Source organism: Aythya ferina (genome assembly GCF_964211825.1).
Source record: "Aythya ferina genome assembly, chromosome: 1".
Lineage (NCBI taxonomy): Eukaryota > Metazoa > Chordata > Aves > Anseriformes > Anatidae > Aythya > Aythya ferina.
Window position 1 is genome coordinate 139,563,853 of NC_140296.1, and position 20,772 is coordinate 139,584,624.

Consider the following 20,772-nt stretch of genomic DNA (forward strand, 5'->3'; position numbering starts at 1 on the left):
GAATTTTGTATGTAAACATACTCGTTATTGAAAAAGGTTCAGGCTGATTGTTTTGCAATAAGCCCATGCAATCTTTTACTGCTTTTAGTTTATTGGAAGAACTTCAGACTGTTTCAAAATTTGGATCTATATCTGCATTTTGGAAATCCAAGACAGCTGTCAGTTTTCATATATATTTATATAAGAACCTCAGTCCAGTAAAGATTAAGCACATGTGCAGTTTCACACACATGAGCAGTCCTTTGGAACACAAGCATGTTAACATCCAACAAATGAAGCTCTTGCAAAGCACTTCACCCACAATATATTCAAACCAAATAGTGAAATCTGAAATAGGAAACAGCTGAGACATGAATATTTAAAACTTTGCTGCAGCAGTGGACATGTGTAATAACTTTTCAAAGAGATTTTCAGAGGATTCTTTTAATACTGTACACATAGCACTTGTCCTAAATACATATTTACATGATGGACTGGGAAAGCTCTTTTAGAAACTGTTCTGGTCTTCTGGGTAAATAGTATTTTCCTTTTAAAAATTATGAATACATATTTAACAGATAAACTAGAATGGCTCTATTAGGCACATCATAAACAATTTTTTTAAACTATCTAGTGAATATGTTTACTGCAGTACAGAAAAGTACCCAGACTATTTAACCTTCTGTAATTTGTCTCTCAATGCAGTTCTTCTGCAATTTTAAGCCCCCTCCTTAAACAAAACCAAAAAAACATTTCTCCTTCCCTTTATCCCAGGACTGTCGAATATGAAGCTTAGTACCTATGATGGTAAAGAAGCATTCTTTTTGTCAATACTATCATTAGAGCACTATATTCCACACCATACATCAATCATGTCTGTTTTCTAGAGGCATGAAGTTTAAAAAATTGAGAACCAAATTTTTCTGTCAAGGATATGGGTGTTTTGGAGATTTACAAAAAGAGGTTGGAATAGTCGGCTCCTCTGCCCCCAAACAGAAAAGATAAAATCTCAACTAATTTCAAAGAAACTAGTTAAGAACTGAACTTATCTGTATGAAGCTCCTCAACTTACTGCCAAGAGAGTGTTTGCTAGGCTGGTTAAGAAGAAAGACAGTCTTGCCTTTTCCATGGAGACAATATCTTAATAAACAAATTAATAAACAAATTCATGCTGATTACTCCTCATAACCTTCTTCTCTTCCAATTGCTTGGACATGGCATCCAGAACAAGCTGTTCCAACACCTTTCCAGGGACAGAGGTGAGACTGACTGGCCTGTAGTTTCCTGGATCCTCCTTCTTGCCCTTCTTGAAGACCGGAGCGACATTGGTACCTCCAATCTTCAGGCACCTCTCCTGTTCTCCAGGACCTTTCAAAGATGATAGAGAGTGGTTTGGCAATCACCTCTGCCAGCTCCCTCAGCACATATGGATGCATCCCATCAGGGCCCATGTATTTGCGTGCCTTAATCCCATTCAGATGCTCTCAAACCACACCCTCCTCAAACAGAGTGTTTAAAATTTACTACTTTTAATCCAGTTTTCCTGCAAAATACAGATTGATGTGGTTTAGCCCAGTAGGCAGCTAAATCTCACTCAACCACTTACTCACCCCTCCCAAGCAGGATATTGGAGAAAATCAGAAGGGTGAAAGTGAGAAAATTAATGGGTTGAGATAAATGTTTCCAAGATAAAGAAAAATTACATGTGCAAGCAAAGCAAAACAATGAATTCATTCTCTTCTTCCCTTGGCAGATAGATATTCAGCTATGTCAAGGAAAACAGGGCTTCATTATGAGTAACAGTTACTTGGGAAGGCAAATGCCATAACATAAGGTTGTATGGTATCCTCCTCCTTCTTTACTCCAAGCTTTTGTTGCTGAGCATACTGCTATATGGTATGGGATATTCTGGTCAGTTGGGTTCAGCTATGCAGGCTGTGCCCTCTCACAGCTTCTTGTGTACATGCAGCCTACTTGCTGGTGGGGCAGTGGGAGGAACAGAAAAGTCCTTGACTGTGTAAGCACTGCTTAGCAACAACTAAAACTTTGGTGTATTAACAACACTGTTTTCTTAATGAATACAAAACATAGCACCATACAAGCTACTACGAAGAAAATTAGCTCTATCCCAACCGTAACCATTACACAAATACAGATTTACTTAATAAGATTTACAAATAAGATTTACTTAAAAACACAAAGAGAAATTTAGTATAACAAACACCACCAACCTGAACACAAAATATAAATAGAAGGTACAGATAAGAGAAAAAACAAACAAAAAAACAAACAAGCAAACAAACAAACAAACTTCAGGATTTCTGAAAGATTTCTGAAAGAGATTAGAAGCAAATATTAAAGTGCTCAACATTTTTATTGGCACTGCATTTTTTAACAGAGTCCCAAGTCCATTTAGACACCTACATGAGAGCTAAGGAGCAAAATGCTCCTTAGCCAACAACTCTGATAATTGTATTTTATAGCCATATTTTCAAATGCACTCAACATTCAAAGTGCTTCTGGAAATTTGGCCCCAGCTGTGAGCTGTGACCTCCTCTGAAAATCTGTAGGGATCAAGAATGAAGGCATATGGAACATTGCATTTAGTTGTGGAAATCTTAATTACCAAAAACATATCACAGAATCACAGAATTTCTAGGTTGGAAGAGACCTCAAGATCATCGAGTCCAACCTCTGACCTAACGCTAGCAGTCCCCACTAAACCATATCCCTAAGCTCTACATCTAAACGTCTTTTGAAGACTTCCAGGGATGGTGACTCCACCACTTCCCTGGGCAGCCTGTTCCAATGCCTCACAACCCTTTCAGTAAAGAAGTTCTTCCTAACATCTAACCTAAAACTCCCCTGGCGCAACTTAAGCCCATTCCCCCTCGTCCTATCACCAGGCACGTGGGAGAACAGATCAACCCCCACCTCGCTACAGCATCCCTTGAGGTACCTATAGAGAGCGATAAGGTCACCCCTGAGCCTCCTCTTCTCCAGGCTGAACAAGCCCAGCTCCCTCAGCCGCTCCTCGTAGGACTTGTTCTCCAGGCCCCTCACCAGCTTCGTCGCCCTTCTCTGCACCCGCTCAAGCACCTCGATGTCCTTCTTGTAGCGAGGGGCCCAAAACTTAACACAGTACTCAAGGTGCGGCCTCACCAGAGCTGAGTACAGGGGGACGATCACCTCCCTAGCCCTGCTGGTCACACTGTTCCTGATACAAGCCAGGATGCCGTTGGCCTTCTTGGCCACCTGAGCACACTGCTGGCTCATATTCAGCCGACTATCCACCATCACTCCCAGGTCCTTCTCTGCCTGGCAGCTCTCCAACCACTCATCTCCCAGCCTGTAGCTCTGCTTGGGGTTATTGCGCCCCAGGTGCAGGACCCGGCACTTGGCCTTGTTGAACTTCATGCAGTTGACCTCAGCCCATTGGTGCAGCCTATCCAGATCCTCCTGCAGAGCTTTCCTACCCTTGAGCAGATCGACACACGCACCTAACTTGGTGTCATCTGCGAACTTACTGAGGGTGCACTCGATGCCCTCGTCCAGATCATCGATGAAGATATTAAAGAGGACCGGCCCCAGCACTGAGCCCTGGGGGACGCCACTAGTGACCGGCCTCCAACTGGATTTAACTCCATTCACCACAACTCTTTGGGCCCGGCTATCCAGCCAGTTTCTAACCCAACGAAGCGTGCACCAGTCCAAGCCAAGAGCAGCCAGTTTCTTGAGGAGAATGCTGTGGGAGACGGTGTCAAAAGCCTTGCTGAAGTCAAGGTAGACCACATCCACAGCGTTTCCCTCGTCCACCCAGCGCGTCACTTTGTCATAGAAGGAGATCAGGTTCATCAAGCAGGACCTGCCTTTCATAAACCCATGCTGACTGGGCCTGATCGCCTGCTTGCCCTGCAAGTGCTGCGTGATGACTCTCAGGAGGATCTGCTCCATGAGCTTCCCTGGCACTGAGGTCAAACTGACAGGCCTATAGTTTCCCGGGTCTGCCCTCCGGCCCTTCTTGTAGATGGGCGTCACATTTGCTAGCCGCCAGTCAACTGGGACCTCCCCCGATCGCCAGGACTGCTGATAAATGATGGATAGTGGCTTGGCCAGCTCCTCTGCCAGTTCTCTCAGTACCCTTGGGTGGATCCCATCCGGCCCCATCGACTTGTGCACATCCAAGTGCCGTAGCAGGTCAACAACCAGTTCTTCATGGATAGTGAGGGCCGCATCCTGCTCCCCATCCCCTTCCACCAGCTCAGGGTACTGAGTATCCAGAGAACAACCGGTATTGCCACTAAAGACTGAGGCAAAGAAGGCATTGAGCACCTCCGCCTTTTCCTCATCTCTTGTAACTAAGTTTCCCCCCGCATCCAGTAAAGGATGGAGATTCTCCTTAGTCCTCCTTTTTGTGTTGATGTATTTATAGAAACGTTTTTTGTTATCTTTAACGGCAGTAGCCAGATTGAGCTCCAGATGAGCTTTGGCCTTCCTAATTTTGTCCCTGCACAGCCTCGCTACATCATTAAAGTCCTCCCTAGTGGTCTGCCCACTTTTCCAAAGCTTATAAACCCTCTTTTTTCTCCTAAGATCAAGCCACATTTCTCTGTTGAGCCAGGCTGGTCTTCTTCCCCGCCAGCTCGTCTTTGGGCACGTGGGGACAGACCGTTCCTGCGCCATTAAGATTTCCCTCTTGAAGAGCACCCAGCCTTCCTGGACCCCTCTGCCCTTCAGAACCGCCTCCCAAGGGACTCCACCAACTAGTGTCCTGAGCAGCTCAAAGTCAGCCCTCCGAAAGTCCAATACAGCGGTTTTACTGGTCCCCTTCCTGGCCTCGCCAAGAATAGTGAACTCCACCATTGCGTGGTCACTCTGCCCTAGACAGCTCCCGACAATCACATCCTCCACCAGTCCTTCTCTGTTTGTGAAGAGAAGGTCTAGCAGGGCACCATCCCTGGTAGGTTCACTAACCAGCTGCGTCAGGAAGCTATCTTCCACGCTCTCCAGAAACCTCCTAGACTGCTTTCTCAGGGCTGTGTTGTGCTTCCAGGATATGTCAGGGAAGTTGAAGTCCCCCACGAGTACAAGAGCTGACGATTTTGCAACTTCTGTCAGCTGCCTGTAGAGTTCCTCATCCGTCTCCTCATCCTGGTTCGGCGGTCTATAGCAGACCCTGACCAGGACGCTAGCCTTGTTGTCCCTGCCGATCCTAACCCAAAGGGACTCGACCTTGTCATTCCCAGCCTCGAGTTCTACAACCTCGAAAGACTCTCTAATATAGAGAGCCACACCACCACCCCTTCTGTGCTGCCTGTCCCTTCTAAAGAGCTTATAGCCAGGCATTGCAGCACTCCAGTCATGAGACTGGTCCCACCACGTCTCCGTGATGGCAACCAAGTCGTAGCCTGCCTGCTGCACGATGGCTTCCAGCTCCTCCTGTTTGTTACCCATGCTGCGTGCATTGGTGTAGATGCACTTCAGCTGGGCCATTGCCTTATCCTCCGGCCTTGCCATCGTTCCCCCTGGCACAGCCCCAACAATCCTAGCTTCAGCCCCATCCCCCTTCCTACCTAGTTTAAAGCCCTCTCAATGAGCCCTGCCAGCTCCTGGCCCAGGATCCTTTTTCCCCTAAAAGATAGGGACCCGTCTGCGGCCATCAGGCCAGGTGCTGAGTAAAGTGCCCCATGATCAAAAAAACCAAGATTTCTGCGTTGGCACCAGTCCCGGAGCCACGTGTTTAACAGGTGGGCTTTCCGTGTCCTCTCTGAACCCCTCCCTGCCACCGTAGGGATAGACGAAAACACCACCTGCACTCCCGCTCCATCCACTAACCGACCCAGTCCCCTAAAGTCTCTTTTGATAGCCTTCAGGCTTCTCTCTTCAATGTTGTCACTGCCCGCCTGGACTATCAAAAGAGGGTAATAGTCAGAGGGGCGTACCAGGTTGGGAAGCTTCCTGGCAACGTCCCTGACCCTGGCCCCAGGGAGGCAGCAGACTTCCCTACAGGTAGGGTCAGGCCGACAAATAGGGCCCTCTGTTCCCCTAAGAATAGAGTCTCCAACAACAATAACCCTCCTGTCTTTCTTGGTGGAGGCAGTCCTGAGGCGTGGAGTTGACCTCCTCGCCCTAGGCATCCTCCTGGGAACACTTGCTACCTCTTCCTCAGCTACTGGTCTGTCGAGCTCCAGGGCCTCAAACCTGTTGTGTAAGGGCACCTGGGAATGCGGGGCCGGAAGGGGAGGGCGTCGCCTGCGATGTCGAGCAGGGACCTGTTTCCATTCCTCCTCAGCTCCCAGATCCCCTCCCTCTGCCCGACGGCGACAGCGCAGGGGGTCCACCCCCATTTGAGGAGTCTCACCTCGGTACCTCCCCTTGAGGCCCTGCAGGGAGTTACTCCACAAGTCTATCTCTTGCTCACACTCCTTGATGGCCCTCAACCTCTCCACCTCCTCCTTGAGCTCCGCCACCATGCGGACCAGGTCATCCACCTGCTCGCACCTAATGCACGCAGTTTCTCTGCCTCCCGCCGATGGCAGCAACAGGCTCAGACACTCCCTGCATCCGGTGACCTGAACTGCAGCATTTTTTAACGGGTAGTTGGTCTGGGTGTGTACCGACTTCCTGGAGAGCGCGCCGTGCCTGGTGGAGACCATTATCACCTAGCTACGGCTGTTGTTAAGGAGGTGTTGTTTGTGTGTAGGGGGAGCGCTCTGCCCTTCCTGCGCGCCCTGCCTGCGCGAACTGCCGCGCCACTCCCTTCTGACGCGCCACGCCCTGTTTGCCCGCCCTGTTCGCCGCGCTCCTGGTCGCTCGCGCTCCCTAGGGGCAGCTTTTGAACGCCTGGGGAGGGGGCGCTGCTGGCTCCGCCTTCGTCTCATCAGCCTCCCTCGCGAGGGCTGCCGGGTCCTGGCAGCTCCCTCAAGTAGGCTCGATGCCGGAAAAATTAGCCCTGCCTGGCCCGATCCCCCGCTCCGCTGCAGAACGCGTCTGCCCCGGAGCCGATCGCCTCGGCAAATATTGACAAATTAGAAAGAGTTCAGAGAAGAGAAACAAAAAATGGTCAGGGAACTAGAGTAATTTACATATGAGGAAAGATAAAAAGAACTATATATGTATGGCTCAGCTATGAGATAATTAAGAGAGGATATATGTTAAGACTCTACAAGTGTTCCTAATCTTGTGTAGAGAACGGAGAGGAACAGATTAAATGGGATCTGAAATTATAACTACAGCTGCAAGTAAAGACAAGAAAGAAAAAAAATATATAAATCTGGATTTTCAAAATGGCACCCTGGAAGGGATGTCAGTTAGACTGAGAAATGTTGTCTGAGGGGACAAACTACCATTGTTAAGGTCCTATGAAAATTTACCTCTAGGATACAGGACTAAATTTTCCAGAGATACTTGTTTAGATTCTACATTCAATATACATGATATTTTTGGGTTGTTTCACTGAGTGGAAATAACTTTTGAAATAGCTAAACTTGCTGTTATTAAACATAAATTCCTGTGGAGAATGAAAAATCTTTCTTTTTCCTTTTCTTTCTTTCCTTCTTTTTCTTTCTCTTTAATTTCCTTCGTTCCTCCCTCCCTTCTTCTCTCCATCCCTTCCTTCCCTTCTTTTCTCTTTTCAGATGGCATTGCCTATAAGACTTTTGCTCTTATATTTACTATCTGATGAATACTACCATTCTATCTAATCATTTAAGCACCAAATATACATGATTTAAGAACATTTACCCAAACACTTTACTTGACATTGCATTATTGTTTAGATTTTCAAGATATAAAGAATCAAACCAATTTGAGAAAAAACACTGAGAATGTGTTTTTTCAAAGACAAACAAGGTCACTGTGTTATCCTATTCATTAAGCATCATTACTTAAAGTGTTATAATGTACAATTTTTATGGCTCTGATCTCAAAGAAAATAAACGGCAGATTCTGATCATGTAAAGTGTTTGAAAACTGCTAAACGCTGGCATAGGAAGTGAGTAGAACAGTAAATTCTGACCTATGTAGTCAAGTAGGTCACCAGAACTCTGGCTCAGATAAGGTGATTAGTATGTGATTTTGCATAACTGTGTGTAGACATACCCTTCTATAGAGAACAGTTAATTTCTTGATGTACCTGTGCTTTTAATGATGTACCTGTGCAGAGGGATTTAGTATTGGCCCCATCCTCATTCCCTTCCCCCACTCCGTTTCACACCTTGTAGGCTCTTCTTGCACCTTGTGAGCAGGGTGCATGGTCAGTGAAGACAGTAGGCTGTCACCAGGAGGAAAACCTAGCTCTGAATATCCAGCTTGCCACACTTCATGTCAATGTACAAACAATGTAAAAAAAAAAAAAAAAGGAAAAAGAAAGAAAAAAAAAGTACCCATCTCTTGAAGAGCCTCAAGAAAACTACATGTTTAGAAAAGAAAAGGAAGATTCTCATTTCTGCTTCTAATTCTTGAAGGTGAAGAGGTATCCTTCCTAGGTGTCCTCTCAAAGGGCAGCTACCAAGGTGCTCTTCGTATACTGGCCTCTAAGACCCTGCAGCAAAACAGTGCCCAGGGGTATTACTGAGGTTCTGCAAGGATGCTGGAGATGTGTCTATGGCACTTGCAGCTGTGTGCTGGCACCAGCTTTACTCATATTCACTGAAAATGACTGCTAGGTCAGATAAATGTCTGCATTATGCATATTCCATATGGGAAAGGAAAACACTTCATCTCAAATAATTGAATGGCACATAGAGGTGGATTCAGTATTCAAATTCAGGATCAGATTTTTTTTTTTTAACTGATTTTTTGGTGAGAGGACTCTAGTATCAGCCATTTTGAAAGAATGGCTCCCCTTTACCTCTTCTGGATCTAACTCCAAAAAGGAACAGTGTCAGACAGGATTAATAATAATAAAAAAAAAAAAAAAGAGAGAGAGAGATTAAGCAAAATAGACTGATCAGAACACTCTGAAGCATTTTTGACAGTGAGTTTTTATTCAGCTCTTCTGCTCCTACCTGGCTAATTCTATGATCAATACAAATAAATTTTCCTCATCAAAGCATAGCCCAAACCCATGGAACCAACTGCTGCAGGAGGTCATTGAGTCAGATACCACAGTTAGATTTAAAAAAGAGCTGAATACATTTTATGGCCAAACAACATCTGTACAGTCATCCAAGCTAAGATAATGGTGATGAAATTTCATGCTTGAGTGTGTAAAATGATTGCTACATCACTCAGAAAGGATTTTTTTTTCTTCCCAGGTAGAGAATTACACAATTGAGAAGATGCATTATAGAGAGGTTTCTGAGTGTTTTTTTTTTTTTTTTTTTTTTTTTTTTTTTTTTAAAAAGGAAGATTTTCATTAAAAAACAAACAGACAAACAAAAAAAACTTTCTCCAAAGAGTGAAAGATCAGTTCATGGACCTCAGAGAGTAATAACTTAGCCTGCTGCATCTTTTCTTCTTAAATATAATGAAGCTCTTAGATGAGATGTTTCATTTCAGGACCTCCAAGTTTCTCTCATACCCTCCACACTAACTGATCTCACACGTAGGTAAAATCACTGAAGCAAATCTTAGCAGCTGGCAAGTTTACTAATTCACCCTCCTGACCCCAACAGGTAAATGACAATGAGTTTGTATGTGAGCCTGGAGAGGCCTTTGCCTGACCTTTGATGCAACAGCTGGTTTCATTTCTTGTGCAACTTGCATTTACCACGCATCTGGCTTCATTTAATTGTGGAAAAAGGAAAAAAATAAAAAAAATAAAAAAAATTCAGTCAGTAGTCAGCAACCTAATGATAATTTTGACCACCTTTTCCTGTTTTCATCAGCTCAATTTTATTTTCAGTACTTAATCAAGAAATAAATTAAATAGGGAGAGAGAATATATGTTTAACTAAAGATTTCTGTGATATCTGGCAACAGATTGATTTAATTCACTGGGAGTACATAAGGGAGAAAACTGTGGGGTGGAACAACCGCTGAAACACTTAAAACCTCATTACCACATATCCCCACTTCACCCTGAGAGCTCCCAGTCTGTCCATTATTGTCCTGCCTGTACTTTCTGTGGGACTTTGAAAAGAAAAGGTTCAAAGAGCAAGACTTTCATGCTCCCTTTCCCATGTCAAACACTTTCAACTCCTGATTTCAAAGTGCCACTCGCTTGCTGTTCAAAGGCCTGTGGACACGTAGGGGGTGAGATAGGAGTAAAAGGTTGCACTACAAAGCCTGCTGCATTCAGAGCAATACCCAGCTCAGAGATACAAACGGTAATATAAACTCAAGTACCTATCAATAAAACTGCCAATATATGAAAGGAGGTTTGGAAAAATTGTAAGTGGCCTTTTCCTGCCCCCTCTCCCACACTGCCATCATGTTGTTATTGGTTTGGATAAAAGCCTAATTGATATTTTGAAGTGTGACTTTTCCTTTTGTGCCAGTTATGACCAGAGGACTGCAGAAGTGGTCTTTCTAGCCAAACCCTAAGTTAGCTAAGAATACCTAAAGAAGTTCCTACCAACATCTGAAAAACCTGCCTTGCTCTCGTTGAGTATTCATCTACCTCCCCTTCTCTCTCTGTATCCTTTTCATCTGCCTGCCCACAAGATTTGGAACACCATTAATTGGTCCTTGGGGAGGCTGACAGGCCTGTGCTTTTATGACTTTATTCTTTGTATTGTACACATGTGGGCATCTCTCAGGAGATAAACAAAGGGAAAACATGGAAAAAGGGGGGTAGAATTTGTTTAAGACTAAACACAGAACAAACCACCTCCTCAATTTACTGCTAATATCCTAAATTGCATGAATAAATCTACCTGCCCTCCCTCCCCGTTTTCCCTCTTCCCCATATCTGCTTCTCTTAATCTGCTTTTCCTGATCGCTACAGGCTCGTCTTCTGAGGAATTCCACCTCCCATTTGAAATCAAACAGTCTAACTCTTTTTTTTTTTTTTTTTTTTCTGTTCCCCCTTCCCGTTCTCCCTCCCCCTTGCCAACAAAAGAGTGAGGTGGTCTTATGGGAAGATAAAAAGAATAGTTGATCATAAGAACTAACCTGGAGCCAACACCTTGGTCTTTCGTCCCTTCAGCAGTTTCTAAACCCTAAGCACCTGCAGCTAATTCTCATGGCTTCCAGCCTTGGTCTTGGATTCACTGAGAGTGAGACTTTTTGGCACAGCTTTCACCACTCAGGAAAAATAAGCCTAACACACTCAGACACACCGACGCATGGGTATGCATAGGTACAAGTGCTCACAGGTGTTTTAGCTGTTGTATTTGAGAGAAAGCAGATAGAAGTTACCCCTGTATTATTTGGAGGTAACCATCATTTTTAAGAATGTGTACTAGTAACCTTCACTGCAAACGAAGAGCATGCCAGGTTTTTCATCTTTTTTTTTTTTTTTTTCTTTAACAATAAGGTAGGCCAATAAATGAACACTATTGCCCCAGAGCTCGACATCTGCAAAGGAATTTCTCAGATAAAATCCTCTTTGCTTTACTTACAATATATTTGTTAGAAAGACGTGATTTATTCTGCTCTCAGATATGAAAAAGCAATGTGATTCTGTGAAACAGACACAACTGGAAGGCAGACACCCAAGTGCTTTTGTGTACACCTCTTCACTTCCTAAAAATTTGTTCCTCAGTGTCCATGTTTAGATGCTAAAGCAACGGAGGTAGAGCAGGTCTTGGGAATCAAAATCTAGAGTTTTCTTTCCATCTTTTTTCTTCTCCTTTCTCCTTCTGCCTGCACACAAGTAAATAGGCGATTAAATAAATCTGCCAGCCACAGAAGTACATTTGAAATCTCTGACAGAGAAGACTCTAGATCTTTCATGGCTGGATGAGTGCTCTGAATCTGAAATCTTTATTTAAAATGTTGCATCTTCTTGTCCAGTCTAATTTACAAAGATAGAAGTTGTTCATTTGAAGGAGAGGGCTGAGGTACCCATTCTACTGAGTATTTCTTAGCAATACTGAGTATTGCTAAGAAAGGCAGAATTTACTGCAATCTTGTACTAAGCTTTCTTCTTGGTTATGATAGGGAGCTCCTTGCTCAATGTGCCAATTATTGTGAACAGTACTCCAAGGCAGCTAACTTTTCATTTCTTGCAGGGAATATATATATGCTGTGAATGCATCAGGGAGGTTGTACTCTTAACTTGCAGCTGTTGCAGACAAAACATATTCTGCTTTTCATTTAACATCCTAAATCACGTTTTGATACTAAGACATCAGATCCTAGATCCTTTAGAACTGTTTGTTTGAAGATCTTAGATATATGAAGAGTTCAGCTATATCTGACTCAGTTTACACATCAGAAAAATAATGAAGGGTTCACCAATACTAAATAATTATTTAAAATGGTTACCTATCCTATATATATATATATATACACATTATTGCATTTCCAGCTTTTTCTTTTCTTTTTTTTTTTTTTTTTTAATCCACAAAGACTGTTTCTTGTCTTAACCTCATACTCAGCATCTGAGGTGATATAGTTGTTTTATATTGTTTCAAGGGAAGTTGTGTATTCACAGCATGGATTACATTTTATTTATTTATTTATTTATTTATTTATTTTCGCCAGAAGGTAGCCTGTAAAAGAAAGTTCTGCAAGGAAACAAGAGGAAAGGCCACAGTGATCACTTTACATATCATAGGCCAGTTCTCATTCTTCCAACATTATACTGAAGTACAGCAATTTCTACCTGGATTTCATACCATACTCAACAGCAGGAATTTCAGTGTGGGTTGTAAAACCTGCTTAAGAACCTGTGCAATTTACCTCATGTTGATTACCCTGTGTGGAACAGCTAATGTTACATGAGTTAATTAATCTATAGCTGCCTTGACAGTCTGTGCTAATATAGTTGTAGCAACTACATCTTTGAAAATCTTGAGTTAAATATTTTTAATCATTGTGAATGACTTTACACACTTGGCAGAAACAGGTATTCAAATGACAGCCTAAGATCTGATTTGAGCCCAGGGTATAAAGACATCTGTAATGGGAAAATTTCCCAGTACAGAATTATAATCCTGCAAGGCAGCCATTGCTTCCATCCTGGCAGGGCAGCTTTTAGCATGGGTGGAGGAGGGCTAAGAAAGGAAGTAAGCAGCAAGATTTTGATTCTATATTGTTCCCAGTACACTGTCTTGAAAACTAAAAGGCAGTGTGAAAGGCACTATATGTAATGTGGCTATATGCAATACTTTCACTATTTATTTCTTCCAGTTTCCCTGGATGGGCTAAGCAACCACTATTGAAAAAAAGGTCCAACAAAACTCACAATTTAAATCTTCTTATCCTTGACATCATCCCAGCTATGTGTAATAGTACAAACACTGTAGTCACGGTAGTCCATGATCCACCACTGTGAGGAGCAGTACGTCTCACTGCTCCTGTGAGGAGCAAAACACTGCCTTTGAAAAGGCCACAACCTGCTGGAATTATTTAAGAATCAAACCTCCACATAATTCAACAGGGAAGAGGAAAGAGACAAGATCAGCCCAGCTCTGGTTGATGCACAGGACCTACCTCATTTACCTAATGAGAGCAACTGGTACTGGAACTGGGCTGGGCATACTGGATGCATTTTTCAGCACATGGCACAACTGCTGTCTCCTAATGCCACCCAACATTTCTCTGCAGCTCAAGGAATTTTTCTTTTTGTAGTTTGAAAAGAGTAGCTCAAGACAGAGAAAAAGTGGTAGCCCTTAGGTTTGCATGTTGACTGTGCTTTTTTGCTGTGCACTTGTGGGAAGCAGAAAACCACAGTAATACTCCTTTATACATGATGAAAAGATTGTTTAAATATAGTTCTTTGGCACTGGTTTATAGCTTTTCTGACAACTGTTCCCAAAAAATAGACCCTTGCCTTCAGAGTATGAGTGCCACTTTCATGAAGACAGGGCATGTCATAAAGGCAACTAGAGTAGATTTTTTATTATATTATATAATTATAATTATAGTATTATATATATTTATTTATATTTTAAAGCTCAAGAAGACATTGTTGCACTAAAATAGTCACATCTCAACCCCAGATGAAATGCCCCTTCCAGAATGCTAAGGGTACAGATAGCTACATTGAAAATCAATTATTTTAACATTCAGAGCTTTCTTCTGGAGAGGTTTATTTGCTCTGCTAACCATTTTAAAACTCCATAGCACCTTCTTACTCACCATAACTGTTATGTTTAGTATCTAGCTCATAAGCACTATTTGATTTCAATACCCTGTGCATCAAATCACCTTTTAAATTAATATAACATTTCTACAGCATTCTCCTCAGTGGTGGTAGTGGTGTTAAACCTCTCTTGAAGAAATTGTATTTCTTCAATAAATTTTATTTCTTCAGGAGAGAGGTGGAGCATGTAGGACATTAGGGATTCAGGGCCCATGATCCCCATCTCCTCTGGAGTCATCCCTCTGTCATGCAGCTGTGAAGAACTGGTCTGCCTGAAGTATCAGGTAAATACCAAAGGCACTTTCTTCAACAGTGGGAATGAAAGAGGTACAAAGTTCAGCTTATAGGTCCAGTTCTGCTGGAACATGCAAAGCAAGTTAACTAAGGAAAGAATAAAGAAGTGAAAAGTTGATTTCAAGAAAACTGGTTGAATAAGAGGAGTTGTGGAATATCACGAGACAAAATACAGGCCACAGTTTTACTTGCAAGATGTTGTCTGATACTAACAGGCCATAGAAAATAAAATGGAGTACTTCCTTAGGGAAAGCTACTTGAGTTTAAGAGGTAGTAGCTTACTTTGGAAGGGAAAATAATCTCTGATAACAACTCTATTCTGCAGATATGTTAACAATGACACCTTTTGCATGCAATTTTCCACATTGCTCAATTTAGTTAGGGGCCAATAAATCTGGTCTTTTATTTCAATACCCTGTATCTCATATCAATTTTTAAATTAATATATAATTGCTACAGCATTCTCATCTTGTTTTTCGTTTAAAATATATTTTTTAATTTAAATTATATTTATTTTTATTTTTAAAGAGAACCTTCCGCCTGCTGATTTTTTTTTTCAGTGTTTTTAAATAAAAGAACTGAGAATGAAAGCACTTATAGCCACTTCTGTTTTTTGATTATTATTCTTTAAAATATATAGATATCAATTTCGATGTTTAACACTGAACTTAAAGTAACAAAAAAAAATCTTATGAATTAGAAAAAAACTTTTTTATTTCCAAAAGAAACAAGTTTTGTTTTGTTTTTAATTATTATTCTAGAGCTGAAAAATGTTCTGGATCAAATGGGATTTTAATTTATGTCTCTGCAGAAAAAGCTGTCATTCCATGCAATCACACTCTCACTTCAAACTGTAATGTTCATTTCATCTATAGATTTTCAAGGCCTCTTGCCTGTGATGGTAAAAACATGGTTTATTTTTCTAGTCAATGCTAAATTGCTGCAATGCTCTGAAATTGGTCAGTCATAGATGCTGAGAGATAAAGCATCAAACAGCAGATATTTAGAGACTCCCAGGACAAACTATTTTTTCATTCAGGTTGAGTTAGTAAGAGAAAATCTAAGGACCTGTTTTGGAAGATATGTTTTATACAGCAACTGTTATAGTCAAACTTTCTCTCTCTCTCTCTTTCTTCTTTTCCTTTTTTTTCTTACCAATCTGCCCCAATCTTTACAAACAACAGATAAGTATCCATAGAAAAATAAACTATTTAAACATTTTATAGTTCATTTTAATATGTCTCAAAGTGACCTTCCCTATTATTGCCTTTACTCCCCTACTTTTTGGCTAAAGTCTCTTTAAGATGGGGAAGTTACATCAGAAGTTTCACCTACTCTGAAATCATCTCATCTTGCCCTGATTTATACCCAATGAAATCCTGTTGCCCTTAGGGGAGTTCTGCAGAGTGTAAGTCTGGGATCCAGAATGTTAAATACTAGAGCTTCAAAGTTATAGGTTTATTGCAACTATTATTGGTCCCCATTGGTTATGTACTTACTATTTGCTGTATCTCAGCTATAGTTAAGTTCTATTCTATAGTTAAGTTCTATTCTATGAAGTATGGGGGGAGAAATGAAAGTGCAAACAGCAAGAAAGTGGATTGATTTGGAGTGGGCTTGTATCTACTTTTGTGCCCAAAGACTTGGTAGAAATCAAAGGATTTTCAAGGCTTCCCACAGAGACACCTCATATTTGGGATCTGGAGTTTCCCTAAAAATCTTCACTCTAAATTGCTCAGCTGCTGATATGCAAGGGGCTCAGCCTTCTCAGTCCCAGGGAAAGGAGTAGGAAGTGGGGCCTCTGTGGCCTTCCCCACTAGTGCCTCTGCCACTGATGAAGCTCTTCAGAGGGATGGGCACCTTCTCAGTCACTTGGGCATCTTCACCAGAGCAACAGCTTTGATTACTTCAGCATACCTGGTAATGCGTTTTTGAAATCTAAGGTGCAAACCTTGGTCACACTTCAGTTAACTGTGTCAGTAGAAGGACTCCATTCTCAATTACCAACCTTTTGAGCCCAGATTTCACATCTAATTATTAATTTAATAATATAGTATTATATACAATTGACCTTTCATTACAGATTCCCTCAATATTGCTCCAGAAGTTAAATTACTATGGAGGAAGTAAAATTGTATATAATTTTGTGCTATTTGCACTCTCATTTTTTTTTTTTGTTGATGTTGATTTTGTTGTTGTTTTTTGTAGCATAGAGTCCAATGCCATACTACAGGAATTCTCCATCATGTGACTCAAAGATGTTCACAACAGAAAAGTGCATCACTTAGGATGTTAGATGCTTAATTAAATATCTACAATCAAATGGACACATGTTGGAGAGATATTTTGTAAAGATAGACTAAAATATAACAACAGTAATAGTAATAACAATAATAAATAAAATAATAATAAGTCCAATCAGACTTAGTATGAATACAGCTGTCTCTAAGGCCCTCAGGATTTTTCACTTCAGGTTCAAAGAGTTTTCCCTCTGCAGTGTTTTTGTAGATTGAAATTATCTAACTCAGATATGAGCACCAGAGTTGAAGGGTATATTTCAGAGGAACGAATAAGACAGCATAACATAGGTCACATTTTCTACTGACCTACTGTAGAGCTTATCACCATTATAGGAAATCTATCAAAATACAGTGAAAATTAAAATTTAAAATGGCCACAGGAACATGTACCAAAAAGAAGACTGTTTTGAATTTATACATTTTCCTGGGTCATTTGTAAGAAAAGACAAACCAGAGTTCTTTATGGGTAGCCATATATTCTACATTGAATGGCTGCACGACGTGTGCTCTTCTGGACTTACTGGTTGGACACATGGGACTTTAACACTTTGAAAAATATGAATGCCATGTGTTTGCTTTCCTATAAAGCCTTCGTTTTATTTATTAAACAAAGCAACAAAGTACTACAAATTAGATCTCTTTTTTCTTTCTCTTTTCAGTAGTTAAAAAAAAAAAAAAAAAAAAAAAGCACTTTGGAATCAGTTCTACAGCAATGAGTTTTTGAGGAAGGAAAATGTGAATTGAGTGTGAGAAGGTCCCAGTTATACCACTTTATTTATGACTTCCCAGTTTGGCCTACATTATTTTGAATTTATTATTACCAAAAAAATAAGTTTCTAGTTTAACAGTCAGATTTGTTTGTCATAATAAATAGCAAACAGAATGACATAGAAAATATTTGTCCTGATACTTATAGCCAATCAGTTTCTCAGAAGTCTTTCACTGGTCCAAAAATAGTCTTATCTTCCTTTTTATTGCACTCACTAATCAGAATCTAGTCCGCCTTACAACAGTCAGCTGCTATTGTAACAAGTTACAGGAAAATTATAATGCTTCCTAAGCATTTCCACAGAAACAAATTTCATGTGTGTGGGGGTGGATGGTAGGAGGAGAATAACCTTGGGAAAACCACTATTATAAACAGCTGCAGCATGCATTAAATGTAATTATGATTGATTCCTATAAATAATTCTTTGTGTAAATTTTCACTTAAGCTGGATTTGCTGTTCGGGTGCAATGGACATTTCTGCATTAAGTGATTATCTCTTTTTATTATTATTAAAAATACAGATTCTTTTCACTTGGGAGAGGATATGAGGAAAGAAGAATTATTGTACCAGCATGAACTGCTGAAAATCTGGACTCTCACAATTAATGGTTTACCAGCCTGGAGTCTATGAAAGTGTTTGTGCCTGAACTACAAAGAAGGATTAAAATGAAAAGGGGCACATCATCCAAAGTTATTGTCAGCAAAACCTCATAATACTATTTCAACAAGATAACAAACATATAATGATAGATAGCATCTAATCAGCCACTATGGAAGAGCTGACTATATTAATTGGACTTGACATTTGTTCTGTTTAATGGAAAAGGTGCTGAGCACCTAGGTTTCTACTATGCTAATTACTTGGTCATTTGAAAAGAAATCAATATGATTCAACTCTCACAGGAGAAAATCTTGACTGATTCTTTACAATTCCTACAGCAAAAATACCACTATATCATGGTCATTAATTCATTTGACTAATTCAGCACATCAGATTTCATTCCTTCCCATTTAAGGTTTTACAACTGTCTATCATATTAACGTAGTGTAATGGTAATGACAGGAAAGATCATATAATATGACTGGGAGAAGGGAGAAGGTTTCCTATGGAAGGTCTATGTATCACATTCCCAATCCCACTGAAATTAATTACAGCTAGCCATTTACTTCAGTGAGATAAGACAAGAGCTCTGTACAGGCCTTAGTAAGGTATGTCTGTGTGCTCTCAGTTCTCATTGCATGTGTGGGAGCTGCTAAGAACTGCTTAGTGCTTTGGAAAAAAAAAAAAAAAAAAAAAAAAAGAAAAAAAAAAAGAAAGAAACTAAGAAACTGTTTTACTGTGGCTGCAACTAAGCCTCCATAGAATCTGGAAGGATCCAGCCTCATATTCAGTCTAATACTTAGTCAAACTCTTAATCACATTTGTAACCACATCTTTATCAAAGATCATAGAAGTCAATGGAACATGTTAAAAGTTTAGCAACTATTTAAGTAAGATGATGATCCTAGTCTATGTTTGTACTCCACATCTTTCACATCAATGTACGTTTTAATTTAGACTTTCTTTCCATCTGGGACATATAATTCAGTTTTCAAATAGAACATATATATATTGCAAAGTGCATCGACATAAGACAAAATCAGAAATATGGGAACCTACTTTTCTCCTAGATATCTCAAAAGATGTTCATGTTCTAATCTTTTTCACTGCCATTACACCTTACATAATGTTTCTTTTTTTCCGCACATCTGCAGAACATTTTATAAAGCTAAGCAAACATTCTCTGTATGCTATAGGGGTGGGATAACCATATTACAGGTGAATATCTTTTAACTCCAGCTTAAAACTGTCACCAAGATGGCTTGACAAAATTTATAAAATTACTGTGCTCTGCCTGTGCTTTAACGCTGGACAATGTGTCCCTAAAAATGAATGTCTATAGTGCCTTTAAAGCAAAGTTGAAATACTGGACATTATTTTAGTATTAGATCTATGGACATTTTTTTCATTACCACCTCATTTACCTGTCTGTGCCGTTAGCTTAATTTATAACAAAACCTCACTCGTTTTCCCCCTGTACTTACACATATGAGGTGGTTGGGACCTGACACAAGTTAGACTATTTTCGCAGACTTTTGTTGGAATTGTTGGTAGTTTGCAAACTCTATGTTTTTCATGGAGAAAAAAAAAAAAAAAAAAAAAAAAAAAAGAGCTTATTTGCTCTAAACAAAGTTATAGTAAATTAATATAAAAATCTTTGCTGTTGTTCAGGTTGCATTTAGTATATAACATTCAGAAAAATATTGTTAAAACTCCATATAATACTGATGATTTGCTTGCATTCTTCTGAAACTAAAGCATAAAGCTAACACATTTTAAGCCCCTAAGCCCCTCAGGCTAATTTTTGAAGCCACAACTATAAAATTGCATCACAATATTTTGTGAATACAGCTTTGCATACTTACCCTACATTTAGGTGTAGAAATCAGGTACAGGTGCAATGCAACAAAAATAGATTCTAAAGATCTATTTATTCTTTTGACCATGAAGATATTCTGTTATTATTCTTTTCTCTTATGAATGGATTTAAAGTGCTTTTTTTAAAACCTCCAACACACTTTTAAAATAAATATGCAAAAACATCATCAACAACAACAACAAAACACAAAATAAAACAGAGGCTGTGTATTTTCTGGAGAAAAAACAAAAACAAAAAACTTTACATCAGTCAAGCAAATATACATTAGCAAGAAGGAAACACATTAAGACTCATTTTCCTTTTTCCTGTGCCACGTTGCTTTTTTTGTACTGTGTATCAGAATGAAAGTAATTCACCTCTCAAAACAAAGTACTAAAGAACAAAATAGAACTGTGATGCACTTCTGCAGAATACAGTCAAATTTCCATAAAATGTCTGCAGGGTTTTTGCACATTAAAATTTCTCATACTAAAAATGTTTATGGAAATAGGTCATTAAGCACATTACTAATAGAGAGCAATTTGACGCTTTTAAAGGAGCTTTTATACTAATAGTTGTGAATAAACACATTTATGAGACTTCCTAAATATAAACAATATATGTATTGGTGATCACATTTCTCCTCACAAGTAGGAGATGCCTCTCCAAGGCATGGATTAAAAGAGTTGCTCATTTGGGGCCCATTTCTACCAACAGGATGCCCAGGGGCATTTTGTAATTTCTTTTTGATAGGAGATGTATGGTATTTCACCA

General features: G+C 40.2%; 1 long non-coding RNA gene across 1 annotated transcript; it reads left to right on the top strand.

Moving 5' to 3' along the window:
* Positions 1-6,902: 6,902 nt before the first annotated feature.
* LOC311430101 lies at positions 6,903-18,836 on the top strand. The gene is made up of 4 exons (XR_014688564.1): positions 6,903-7,041; positions 14,348-14,460; positions 16,210-16,390; positions 18,061-18,836. It is a non-coding gene; the product is annotated as an uncharacterized lncRNA (long non-coding RNA).
* The last annotated feature ends 1,936 nt before the right edge of the window (positions 18,837-20,772 follow it).